The 12,706-nt window shown below is 41.3% G+C and overlaps 1 protein-coding gene across 1 annotated transcript in view; it reads left to right on the forward strand.

The window, feature by feature from the left end:
- XPR1 (xenotropic and polytropic retrovirus receptor 1) overlaps positions 1-12,706 on the forward strand; it is a 102,603-nt gene that overhangs the window by 53,390 nt on the left and 36,507 nt on the right. The window lies entirely within an intron of this gene.

Here is a 12,706-nt window from a genome sequence, read left to right on the forward strand (position 1 = left end):
ACTTAGAATACAGGCTTTTTGCCACAGTCATGAATAGAGGTGAAAGAGATTTGATTTGTGTGGCTTCGTAATGCCTTTGGTAAATAAGAGGTGACTTAGGAAGTTGGGCCATTCTGTTTTTTACCCTCAGCATACTTGCAATTTGTGTTTGGATGCAAAACCTTTCTGTTGGCAGTTAGTTCTGCAGTTTGTGTATTCCCTTCCCACCAGGTTTTGTTCTGTAAGCAATAGAAATTACTGAATGGTTCCTTTTCCCTTTTTATTTACTAAGTGCCAGCAGAGCTGTGCATTGAGCCTGGGGGAAATGTTGGGGGGAAATCACATGCCTTTAAATCTTTCTTCTCATTTGGGGTGTAAACATCCTTTTGAGAAGGATTCCAGTTCCAGTCTGGCAGGGATGCTTCTAGAGGAGATACCCAGGCCTTGTGGGTTCTGGCTTGGGACTTGTGCTGTGCAAAAAGAAAGAGTTTAGCTTGGAAGACAGACAGACAAGTGCAGTCCTGGTCTCTGTTGCATTTTAATCTTAAACTAAAATTACCCCTTGAACACAGTAGCTCTGTTGAAGAGCTGAAGTGAGCATAGGCTTTCAAATGAATCCCTTTGAAAGACCATCTTCCATCCCCTGGAAGGAAGGACATTTGAACTGTAGCTTATTCCTTCCATGTCCTTAAATCACAGCAAAACTTCCGATGGCGAAGCAGTGTCTGAGGAATGGCTGCTTCTACTTGAGCTGGATTTAAACAAGCCCTTTAAGTGCAGGATTGAGAATAAGGGAAAGCAAGGGATGCTACTTGAAAGTATTTTTGAAAGCAAGCAGCTCTGAACTTGTGCAGACCTGCCCTGGAGAACTTCTACTAGGCTTGAATTTACCACAGTGTCTCCAGGCGTGCTTTAATACATATTTTTTAATGAATAGCAGGGTGGGGCTCAGCTGGGTGGCTGTGCTCGTGTGTGAGTGAGGAGGAATATAACCTTGGGTAGGCTTTGTAATGCTGTGAGGATCTTACAGCATCTGTCACTTTTGTAATGGAAAAATTAAAACAGAGGAATTGCTGCCTTGAGTAGATAAGCAGCTACCTTAATGCTCATTTACTGTTTTCTTGAGCTTGCTGTGTATCATTTAAAAAGAAAAATCTTGTTTTAAATGGTGCAGAATGTTTAGGAAGCCACTGATGTAAACACTGATGAGGACTAAAAAGCTGTAATGTTTCCTCCTTCTTTCCTTCCCCTTCAGAGAGCTGCACATGGTCTGACTGTAAAGGTCCCATAGTATAATGTTGCAGAGCCACTCTCCAGCCCTGTGTCATCTCTGAGAGATACCTCAGAAGCATGTTTTTCTTCATCTGATAATTGCTTGCTTATTATCTTCTAGATAACTGTTTGTTCTTAATAGCTGGTAAAATAAAAATTAAAAAAAATAGAAAAAAAAGAGAAGAAAAATGAGTTTGAGTCATGTTCACTCCCTGGGGGGAAATTAAGCCATTGACAGCATGTTTAAAGTAGACTTGTCTTTGTACTGTGTGTTCACTGTCCTCCATATGGGGAGCCTGTGGTTGGTTCTGCATCATTTGTTTTGTCTTTCTGATTGCTCTTAATATTAATTGAAGTCTTTCCCAAGACACAGTCTTGTTAATCTTCCTTTTGTCCCATGCCTTCTCCCCTCCCTCCTCGATGTCACCAACCAAAATGCTCTCGTGGGTCTGAAAAGAGGTTTACCAGTAGCTTTCTTTCTTTTTTTACTCTTGGGGGTCCATTCATTCACCTGGCATTTACCACCAGAATTCATGTTTCTGTTTCTTTGTTGAACTTCTGAATATTCTATGTGCTGTAATTGTGACAAGGATGCAAGTAGTTTCCTGGAGTGATGGATATAGGTCTCTTATCAGCTCCAATTATGCAAAATGTTTTCAATTAACTGTAATTCCCTTTTCTGCCTCCCCCCAGACAAACCCAACCAAGCAGAGCACTCCTGTGTCCCCTGTGTGCTGTGCAGGGCCAGGCTTTCCCCCTCCAAATTATGTCATGTCCCAGGAGCATTTGAATCAGAAACCACACTCTGCTACTCCCTGTATTTTTAAAAACTTATCATACTCTTAATTACACTATTTCCCTGAAGATTTTTACTATGCTGGCAACCAATAGGAGAGGGTAGTAGCTCCATCTGGAGATCCTCACCGTTTTGTTAGCAGCAATGGAAGCAAATGACTGTCGTGGACTACAAAGATTTTTCTCCATTACTGTGCAAAGTCACAGAAGGTAGTAAAGTGTTTTTGTCCAAAACTACCAAAGTGGGATGTTTTGTCAGATGGACTGATGGCTAAATGTTAAAGGGCAATTTCTCTGGTGCCACACAAGGTGAAGAACAGATGCTGGTAACTGAGCAAAATGTTTCGCTGAGCTCTGAGGTATTTCTGAGGTTACCACCTCCATGTGCAGCAGCAGAGGAGAATAAGGAGGAAGCAGAGGAGTTTTCTGACAGGAATACTTGTTGTATGGAGGCTTTGTTGAAGAGGTTTGAAGCCCTGGGGATGTGGATGGTGTTTGCCTAGGGAAACGGGGAGAAAGGTATGTGCCTTCTGCCTAGTGTGGAGAAGATTCCCTAGTTCAAAACAAGTGCTGATTCTGGTTTGCCAGTGTACCTACTGGGGTATTTGTGACAGGATGAAATAACTGGGTCCAAATAGCTGGGTGCTTCAAAAAATACTTTCAGGCCCTGTAAATAAAGCCTGTGTAAGTCAGAGCTTACCTTTCTTCCTGTTCTGCCTGAAACTGACCTTGTTTTAGGCCTTGTCTTGGCCTTTCAATCATAACTCCTGTTGCTGTTTTCACAGCAGCCTGACTGAGTCCATCGGGGAACTGAGGAGGGTTGGAAATAACCTTTTCCAGCACATCCATGATTGCATGGTTGCAGCCGAGCAGCAGAGATTGCTGGGTGCAAGGGCTGGCTCTCTAAGAGGTGTTGGATTCCCAACTCAGGTTTTATAACTTCTATATTACTTACCCATCCAGCTTGTCAGGCTGCATTTGCAGGAATGGCTTTATCATGAAAATTGGTTGTTTCTGGGCCTCCTATTTCAGCATTAATTAGCACTTTTTGTGTAGGACTTGCTCATGCACAATCTGATTTTAGCCAGTGATTTAAAAAAAAAAGACAAATATACCATAGAAACTGGTATGTGGTGGAGTGAGGGAGAAAGAACATGGGAGAGAAAGCACCGAAAGAGTAAGACATAAATTATATTTACAGATGGTTCTGATCTGCATGTATCTTGTTCTTCAGATTAGAGGGTGACAAGTTTAGTCTGTCATGGCATGCATATATGAACCATTTATAACCTTTCCTCTCTGGGAAGAAGGTTTTCTTCTTGGTTTATACCTCACTGTCATACTGAATGTTGCTTGCACCGTAGGAGCTGTGGAGAAAGGAAAATGTCCACAAGGGAATGTATGGAAACTTGGATCTGTTGCATAGCCAGTCATGTGCAGAGCACCTTCAGTACAGATAAAACCCATGAGCCTGGGTCACCCAGCAGAAGACATCCCTGTAAGGACACAAGTGAAGGGGACAGTGACCGGCCATCCTGCCCAAGAGAACTTTGTTCAGGGCATTGCCTGCTTCAAAGGTCCCAGTAACGTTTGCAGAGCAAAATGTTCCTGGAGTCACTTGCATAACACCACTTCACGGTGAATTCTTATGTAATTTTGTTTTTCAGCTTTTTCCTTTTAAGGCATTTAACCTGTTGAAATGAAAATAATTATTTTTATTCCTATTCATAATAGTAGCGTACAAAAATATCTTAAAATTTTTAGAACATCAGTTGCACTGGAGCACATAGAACCTGGCCAGTTTGTATCCAAGGCAGGGAAGGCTTTTTCCCCATAAATGCATCACACAGAGTTGGAGAAGAAGGGAAGACTTAAAGGCACATGTGTTGCTGGGGCCTTGGCAGAAAGTTTGGTGGTGTTGAGCAAACGACCAAAGCTTCGATGTGTTCAGTCTGTTTAACTAATAATGGAGACATTTGCTGTGCTCATATCAAGGCTATGGGCATGTGATTTCAGCTGCAGTGAGTTGGTGGCTTTACCAGTGTCTCCTTGTCAGCTGAGCTGTGGGGAAATGCTTTTTGTCATCTCTCCTCACAAGGTGGCCGTGAGTTGAAGTGAGGTGGTTTGATAGTCCAGTTAAATCAGCCTAACGGGTAGCTGCTGCCAGAGGGGGAATTTCCTTCTCACTGCCTCCTCCCTACCTGTGATGAGCTGTTTCAGAGAACTAAACCACAAGAAAGTAGTTTATTGATCAGCTTTTAATGCTTTTCAGTTCACTGTGGGCTCAGATGAGCAGCTGTACCAGGGTAGGGGACGGGGCATCGGGTGTGTTGTATGGGAGAGGACGTAATGGACAGCCTGAACTGCCTGCAAAGCTCTCCATCACTGCATCCATGTATGGTTTTCTTGGGAAGGAAAAACTTTAATGATACAAGACTTTAAAAGTGCCCTTTGCCTCTGTTTCTTTAACTCTCTGTAGTTGCTGAGTTTTAATTCCTAGCTTGTGGTTTTGGTTATGTCAGATGTTCTGAAGGGTTCTGTGCAATTTTAACGAGACGGTAATTGTTATTGCTTAGTAAAACTCTGGAAAAAGTAGTATTAAAACTGGAAGCTCAATAAAAGGAGCATAAACAGTCATCTTACGAAGCTTTATCTCCTGCTATAAACCTTCTTTGCTTGATTCAAATATTCACAAGATGAACTTAAGTCTTGCTTGCTAGATATGAATGCACATTAAAAAAGACTGGAAAGTTTCCTCTCATTTCTCCTTCCATGCCATAAAATACGACCTTTGTTCAGGAGGTGGGGCATGGAAAGAGTATTTGTGGGTTTTAGGGTGAGGGATCTCTACTATATTCTGCAATGAAGTGTCTGAGTTTCCTTTAATTGCTCCTTGCTGCTGAGTTTCCAGTCCCTTTCCAGTTCCATCAGTGATTTGGGGGCTGACTCCAACTGGGACAATCTTCTCCTTCCTTTCCTGAAACCTATGTATGGATTTGTTTAAATGTCACTTAACTGAAAGGTCAGGAGCTCTAGCACTCATACTGGTCTCAGCAGAGGATTTGTTGAATGCATTGAGTTTTGCCAGGTTGAAGGGAAATGTGGGGTAGGTGAATATAAGGAAAGACACAAATTTGAACTCAGAGCACCTGATTTTACATAAAAAGTTCTGGTCTTGTTTTTCCGTGCTGCTGTGTGGTTTTGTGACTTCTTTTTGTTTTGTGCTTGTCTACTTGGGTTAAGGACCATGTTGGGCAACACAAGGAAGTATCCTTTGTTTCCATCCATGTGAATTGGAAGAAGGAAGGTTTTTCAGATTGTTTTGTAGCTGTATAAAACACAGCTGCTCTTACTTACATGAGGTCATAGAATCATAGAATTGTTTTGGTTGGAAAAGACCTTTAGGGTCACTGTGTCCAACCATTAACCGTTCATTAACCATTCAGTGGATCTTAAATTTGAGGAGATACTGCTGATCTTTTACTTCAGAGGTCCTGTCATTGAAGAGGGGGTAAAAGTATTGTTTTGGATACAACATTGCTCAGATTAAAGACTAATGAAGATCTCTCTTTGCAGAAGGAAGGATGTAACTGGTGAACTATTCTCTCATGCAGTATCTCTCAGAGGTGTACAGGCTAGTTCAAACCTCTTGTCCTTTAGACAATGCTGGAATATCTCTGCATTACTTAACCTCAAGTGTATAAACTGTGATACTAGTTATTTGTGCAACTGTAATTGCTGCTGTCTTGTCTTGTTTAAATGAAAGCCAGAACTTGAGGCAGCACATGAACAGCTTGAGGAATGTGCAGGTGCATTGTGTAACCAGGGGTTGTCCCAGTGTGATCCTACTAATGCCACAAAACTGCAGTATCTCCCCTCCCATCACTGGTTACTTGTCTAAACTGAGCATACATGACCATTGTGTCTGGACAGGTTCTAGTATGCACCAGCTGAATAATTCAGCCCTGGTGTTCCCCATTCTTTGTCTTTGAATCTGGGAATGGTCAATGTGAAGTTTCATCTGGAGTCTTAGCTCTTCTTGACTGTCTCTTCTTGACCCTTTAAGAGTGTGTGGCAGTATTTCTGGTCTAGAAATGATTGGGAAACTTTTGCAAAAAACACATTGTGAATCTTTACTTCTGGAAAAGAATAGGAATTTAGAGGCTGTTCTTAACCAGGGAAGGCAGGTATTGAGAGTCCTGTCACTGGATGGTATCTTCTGGCATCCAGGTCTGTCATACTGCATTAAAAATATTTTTATGGTAGGTTTTGAAAAATTATGAGGCATTTGTGCTGCTTCTCTTATTTTGTTCCTGCCTAGCTGTCCGTCAAATCTGAGGTACCACATAGTTGTAGGTTTTGTTAGTCTACTGGGAATATTCAACTGGTGCATCAGGGTCACGTATAAGGATGGAATGGAGGTAGAATCCCAAAGCAGAAACAGTGCTGGCAGTTTGCAAATGCAGACAACAATCTAATAATTGTCGATTTTAACAGCAAAACTGGGGACAGCCAGGATGTAAAGCCTACAGAGCCTTGGGATGCTCTCTGCTCCAAAGCTGGGCCAACCTAGTTGGGTTTTTGCACCTGCCTTGCCTTCCTCCACCCCATATACTTGGAAGGTAGTAATTTAAAGCCTTCTCCAGGCACACGATGGTTAAACTAGCCATGCTTTTTACATATCTGCTGAAGGGTTAGAATGTTTTTCCTCTGAAACAAGAGCAGTTGAGAAAGGTCAGCTTTGAAGTATCAGATGGCTTTGCAGCACCGTTGTCACAGGGATGCAGGAGCATCCAGTGGGAGCCCCACCATGCTCTCACCTTGGTCACTTTCCTCTAATAGCTGACACAGACTAGTGTGTTCTTTGTTTGCAAAATGACTTCTTATGAGTGCCAGGTAGTCTTTAAAAAATGTGAACCTGTAGAGCAGCTGTGCAGCTCTCCTGTAGGCTGCAAAACCCGACCATCTTGGAGCTGCAAAGCTGATAGCCAGCCAGCTGGGTAACAGCTGTCTTTTCACATCTGGCTACTGCATTGCCTGTCTTTTCAGCACCTGAAGCTCATACCAGGTTTCTGTCATCACTTTAGAATCTATGTTTACTAAGTCACAAACATCAATAATTTATAGTAGATGCTTGATTGGGTATCCAGCTTGTGTAGGTATGTTGTGGAGGTTGATTTTTCTTTCCAGTTAAACAAACCCTCTGTGAGAATCTGGTTGGTTTCCTGGTAAGATTTCAGTGATATAATGTAAAAACAAGGAAACAGAATTTTTACCAACCTGAACAATCTGAACTTCTAAAGGTATTTTTGAATAGATTCCACTCATTCTGAGGGAATTGTTCAAAACAAAATGGTGAACCAAAACAAGAGAGAACTTGTGCTGGTGACCTGCAGCAGTTCCCTTCTCCTTGCCCTACCCACACATAAACACTGTGTTTGCAGGCAACACCAACCTCATTTGCTACTTGAGTGCTCTTTTTGTTATATTATTGAATTTAGTGGAATAACTTAATAACCAAACCTAATTTGGGCTAAAGCATTCCTTAAGTGGACAGCCCATCCATGATTGCTTAGAAAAGTAGGTATAGCCTGCTATGCTTAGATTTATATAAATATGTGTCTTATATTTCTATATAAAAATATATATTTATATAAAATTATTTTACATTATGTTATATATCATATAATATACATTAGATAAAATATATTTATATGTAAATCTAAGAAAATTCATATATATATATATAAAAACTAGTGCATGAAGAGTCTGTCTTTCTGATTTTATAGTATTTTAATCTGAGGTCCACTTTTTGGTTGACAGACAAAATTCCAAGAGATGCACGCCTTTACAGGTGTGAATACAATTTGCAACTCAAAAGTTAAGGTGAAATAACATGAATGCAGATACTCCTTATTTGCTTTCATGTTTGCATCATCCTTATTTGCAAGCAGAGTTGGTTTCTTCCGTCTTCCTATAGCAAGAATATATCCCAGGAGGACATTTCTGTGTCCTTTAAGCACTTAAAAATTATAGAGGGTTTTATTTGGACAAGGTTGGACATGAAAATGTACAGTGAGTAATTAATTTATGGGGAGATTTCAGTGAGTGAGAAGGTTTGCTGCTGACCTAAGGTGCAGCTTTCTGTGGTGAGGGAGGGAGTTGCCTCACGGAAACACCTTTCCTTTGGAAAAACACCCCAATAAACAGGAGGATGACGCACTAGAGGTGTGAAGGTAATATTTGTCCTTGCATTTATGAACTCCACACTTTGATTTTTAGCTGTACTTTTTTTTTTTTTCACTGTTCTGTTTAAAAGGTTGGGAAACTGTACAAGCTTGGTGCTGTAGAGCTGTCAGGGGTATTAGGAAGTTATCCTGGTTGAGCGGCTGATACGGAGGATTTGGAGGCATATAAGTGTTTTCATTATAGTGACCCACTTTTGTAGAGTTTGAAGTGTGGTAATAAAAGTGGCCTCTTTTCTTTTTTTCCCTAATCTGCCACTGAGTGGGGAAGTATAAGTAGTTACTGTCTTCATAGACCTGGGAACAAGAAAACTGTCTTTAAAATCTTGGTAATTTTTCTGAGCACTGTTCAGTTGCTGCAGACCTATTTGAGCCCCGTGTTCAGGGCTGTTAGTTAGTGAGAAACCAAGGACAGGGTGGGGAAAATGTTAGAAGTTTAGTATCTGTGAAGTGGTGCGGGTGTTAAACTTGTGATCACCTGTTTAGTATGATCTGATGTGCTATTTGACTTTTTTTTTTTCTGAATAGGTGGCAGAGCCCTCCTAACAAACAAAATTCTCTTACTGAAGTGTTGAAATAACCTGACTCAGATGAAGCTGTTTTGTGGCAAACAGGAGGTGATTCAGAGAACTACACCTGTGCTGATCTCACAGCAAAGCTAGTTAATATTTTTAAAATTAAATGCCCCTTAAAATTCAGCATGATCAAAACTGAAGGATATTTTATTATTTTTAAATGATTACTCTTAGAAAACATTGCCCTAACAAAACTTCTACTGTCTCTTTTCTTACATGGAAGGGAGTAAGCAGAGCTGCCCAGGATGCTGGTCATTTCTTTGAATAGTAGAGCTGCAGAAAATGAGAGCTTAAATGAAGAGTTGACAGATGCACTGAGCAGTGAGTGTTTGGGACAGCGCAGGAATGTCACTTGTATGTTAATTTTTCAATTTTAGGTTTTAGGGGAGAACATTCAGATTGCTGCTGGTTTACCACTTGGCTTTGCAAGTAAAAGCAAGAGCCTTTCAGGCTGAGTCTGTTTTTCATTCACAGCAGGCAGTTGTATAGGAAGATGAGGTTGGGAAGCCACGATAGTGATCAGACTATCTTCTTGGCTGCCTTGATCATGGCAACTTCACGGAGCTTAGGCTAAATGGAGTGTATTAGGGCTATAGAAGAAGAACAAAAAGAAGGTTACCACTGGCCCTTCTTGGCAGCAATAGCTGGATGCCTTTTAAAAACAGCTTCTGTTGTCATGGAGCTTCTGAATCCAAGGCCAGTTTCTGGCACTGTGATTTTCTTATGGCAAAAAGAAATGCTGTCCTGTCCTAGCCTTGGGGGGAAATAAATAAATAAAGGCAATAGCCTTGGCAACACTTTTCCATTATTGCAGCTAAATGACTGAACTGCAGTGGGAAGGGGACCAAAGGGAAACCTTTTCTTCTCAGAGAATCCTCATTTTTAAAGCTGGCATCCACCATGGTCTGCAAAATATCTTTTGTAGGATGGTGCTTGACATTTGGAGAAGGATTTTGGATAGTTTAAATAGAACTGGCTTTCCTCTGAGTCAGAGATGTTTTAAGGTTGAAATAGAGACCTGGATTCCTAATCTCAAGGTTTTTGGAAGGTCTTCCAGTATTGGTTTGTTTATGTTTTAAAGCCTGTTTTCCTCTTGTGAACTTCAGCTGTAGTCAAACAGTTTAACACACTTATCATTTCCTGAAGTGGTCAGTGATGTACAAAACAAGTTATTTATTCATGAAATTGGCATTATGTTAATTTAACACTATGTTGCTTTGCTGAGCTCTTTACTGTCTTAAAAGGAGGTATTTTTTGTTCTGTAGAAATATCCATACTTGACTTCATGGACAAAAAGTACACTCTGCTTCCTGAGAAGATTTTGGTTTTTAATTCTTGGATAGTTCCAGGGACTGAAGTTTAAAAACTTGCTTGATTTTACTTTATGCTTTGTGAACTTACTGCAGCCTAGAAACAAGTGGTGATAGAAGTCATTTGGTGTTTCTGAAGCAGGAAAGCAGTGAGCCTCTGTGCTTTTATTTCTACATCATTTGTTTTTAAAGGCAGGTAAGGGCAATTATGCCATGTATGAAGGCATCTATAGGTGAGCCCTAAACTCCTTGGGCTGAAGAACCTGCCCTTTGGGTCCTTCTGTAAGAGTCAGGATTGTTTTGATACTGCTGGATTACTGTTGTTTTTAAAGTTTTGAGCAGCTAGTGAATAAAATCTCTGCATATTAAGTATTACATAATAATTTCTGTTACTTTACCCACCCGTTTGTGTTCTGTCCACCCTTGCTAGCGGCTGTTGGGTCAAGGATTGGGGCACTGGCAGGTTCAGATTGGCCTTGCTGGCGTCGTGCCCCAGGGTAAGATGTTGCAATTGCTGGGGCTCTCCTGTTAGAAATTGCCAGCCCCAAAGCAGAGTTATTTTCTGTCCCCTTGGTGTTTCAGGCAGCCTGAAGAGAGGGATGTATGTGGAGGTACCAAGCTGGGCAGGAGCAGTTTGGGGCACTCGGGCGTGTGGTTCTGCAACATCTGCCTCGGGCAGGGCTGTAATGACACCTCGGGGCTGCTGTGGCTTTGCTTCAGCAAAGAGGAGTCCCAGCTCTGTCATTTCAGGGGTTGTTTGCACAAGGGGGAGGGAGCCCTCATCCTTGGGAGTAGCCGTGGAGCTGCAAGTATAATTGTTGGATAATAAAGGGATCTCGGGAGCCAAAACTTGGAGCCTGGAACAGCCTTTGGAGCCCTCGTGAATTCCTTTCTACAAGCCCTTGGATGGTGGAGTTGTAAACACCAGTCATCTGTGCAGGACTGGTTGTTTTTTTCTCTTTTACTCTTTAAAGCATTGTCAAATTCTGAAGGAAAACAGACTTCTTCCAACATTGGCCCTGCAGGCTTGCATTATTTTCCCTTTCTACACAAAACTCCAAAAACATGAATATACTGTCTGTAGGTTTATGGTGTTTAGTATCAGTGCCACAAACATAAAAATCAGGAAATTCTAAATGTGAAAAGTTTGTGTTCAGTATATAATACTACTACTTTGAGTTTGTTTTTACCTAGGAATTAGTGCTATTTGTGGTTATTATGACAATCCAGAGTGTTTGTCTGCTAGTGAGTCAAACTTTCCTGTAGATATTTGTCATCTCAGTTTAATAACATAGTATTTCAAAATGTATTTCTTTACCTTATCAGAACCATAATAAAAATCTTAATTTTTCCTTTTTGTGATAATACTGACCTCTTTTAGTCTATAAGGCTGCATGAGAATTCAGAAACTGTAACTATGGGGGGTATGAAGTCTGCTTTATTACAGCATTAGGAGCATTTGGGACAGGTGATGGTGCTAAGATTTGTAATTCTAGTGTGGCCTCTTTGATTTTTACTCATTAAGCTCATTTCTTAATTATTAGAAAATTCATTCTGTCTTTGAAATTCTGCCCTTCTGGAGATGCTCCACTGTATTCCTTATAATAACAAAGTGACCAAGTTCCTGCTTTCATTGCAAAATTTTACTTGAACTACTAAATTGTACTTATTCCAAAAGAATTTAGAGCAGAGCAGTGGGAGAGAAGCGTGGATCTGATCATGATCCTTTGAACTTGCTTATGAGAGAGATACTTTATTTTCTGGGAAGGAAGAATGTGGTTTCCAGGCAGTTTCCCATTTAGTCACTGGATAGAATTTAATTTGCTGTGATGCTACATTTTTATTTGAAGGATTATAGTGATGAGAAGGTGGGAATGATGGCTGAAGCCAGTGAGTTCTCCTGGGAGGTCAAATGAAGCCTTCACTTAAAAGCTTGGCCCCTCCTTTCTCAATACAATTGTTTGCTAAGCTGAGAGGAATACTTTTCATGGCCAGCTTTGTTCTTCAAGAGCAAGACCAGTGCCTGTGGTTGGCTGAGAAGCTGTGTACTGGTCCCAGCACAAAGCATGCTGCAATTGTGGGAGTGCTGGAGAAGCTCTGGTGGAGCTTCTGGAGCTCTGGAGGAGCTCTGGAGCACTGACAAGTTGGAAAATGCACAGTATGAACGTGCAGTACTGACTGTACTTGGCTTTCTGCCATGGTAAGCCCAGGGAAGAAAACCCAAACCCCCATCGTAAAGCCCAGTCTTTAACAAAGAGGTTTGCTCTCACTAAAGTGTGTATTGGGGAACTTGGCAATGTCCAGGACTGGAAAGCAGAACAACTTCTGGGGGGAACAAATGTACAAATTTAATCCTGACAGAGAGCAGTGTAGCAGGTTGAGGGTGGTTATGCTGCTACTTAATCTGCTTTTGTTTTGGTTGGAAGATCTCTGTGTTCAGTTCTGGGGTTCCCAGCACAAGAAGGACATGGAGCTGTTGGAGTGAGGCCAGAGGAGGCCACGTAGATGCTCAGAGAGCTGAAGTAGCTCT

This window comes from Apus apus, chromosome 7, assembly GCF_020740795.1.
Source record: "Apus apus isolate bApuApu2 chromosome 7, bApuApu2.pri.cur, whole genome shotgun sequence".
Taxonomy (NCBI): domain Eukaryota; kingdom Metazoa; phylum Chordata; class Aves; order Apodiformes; family Apodidae; genus Apus; species Apus apus.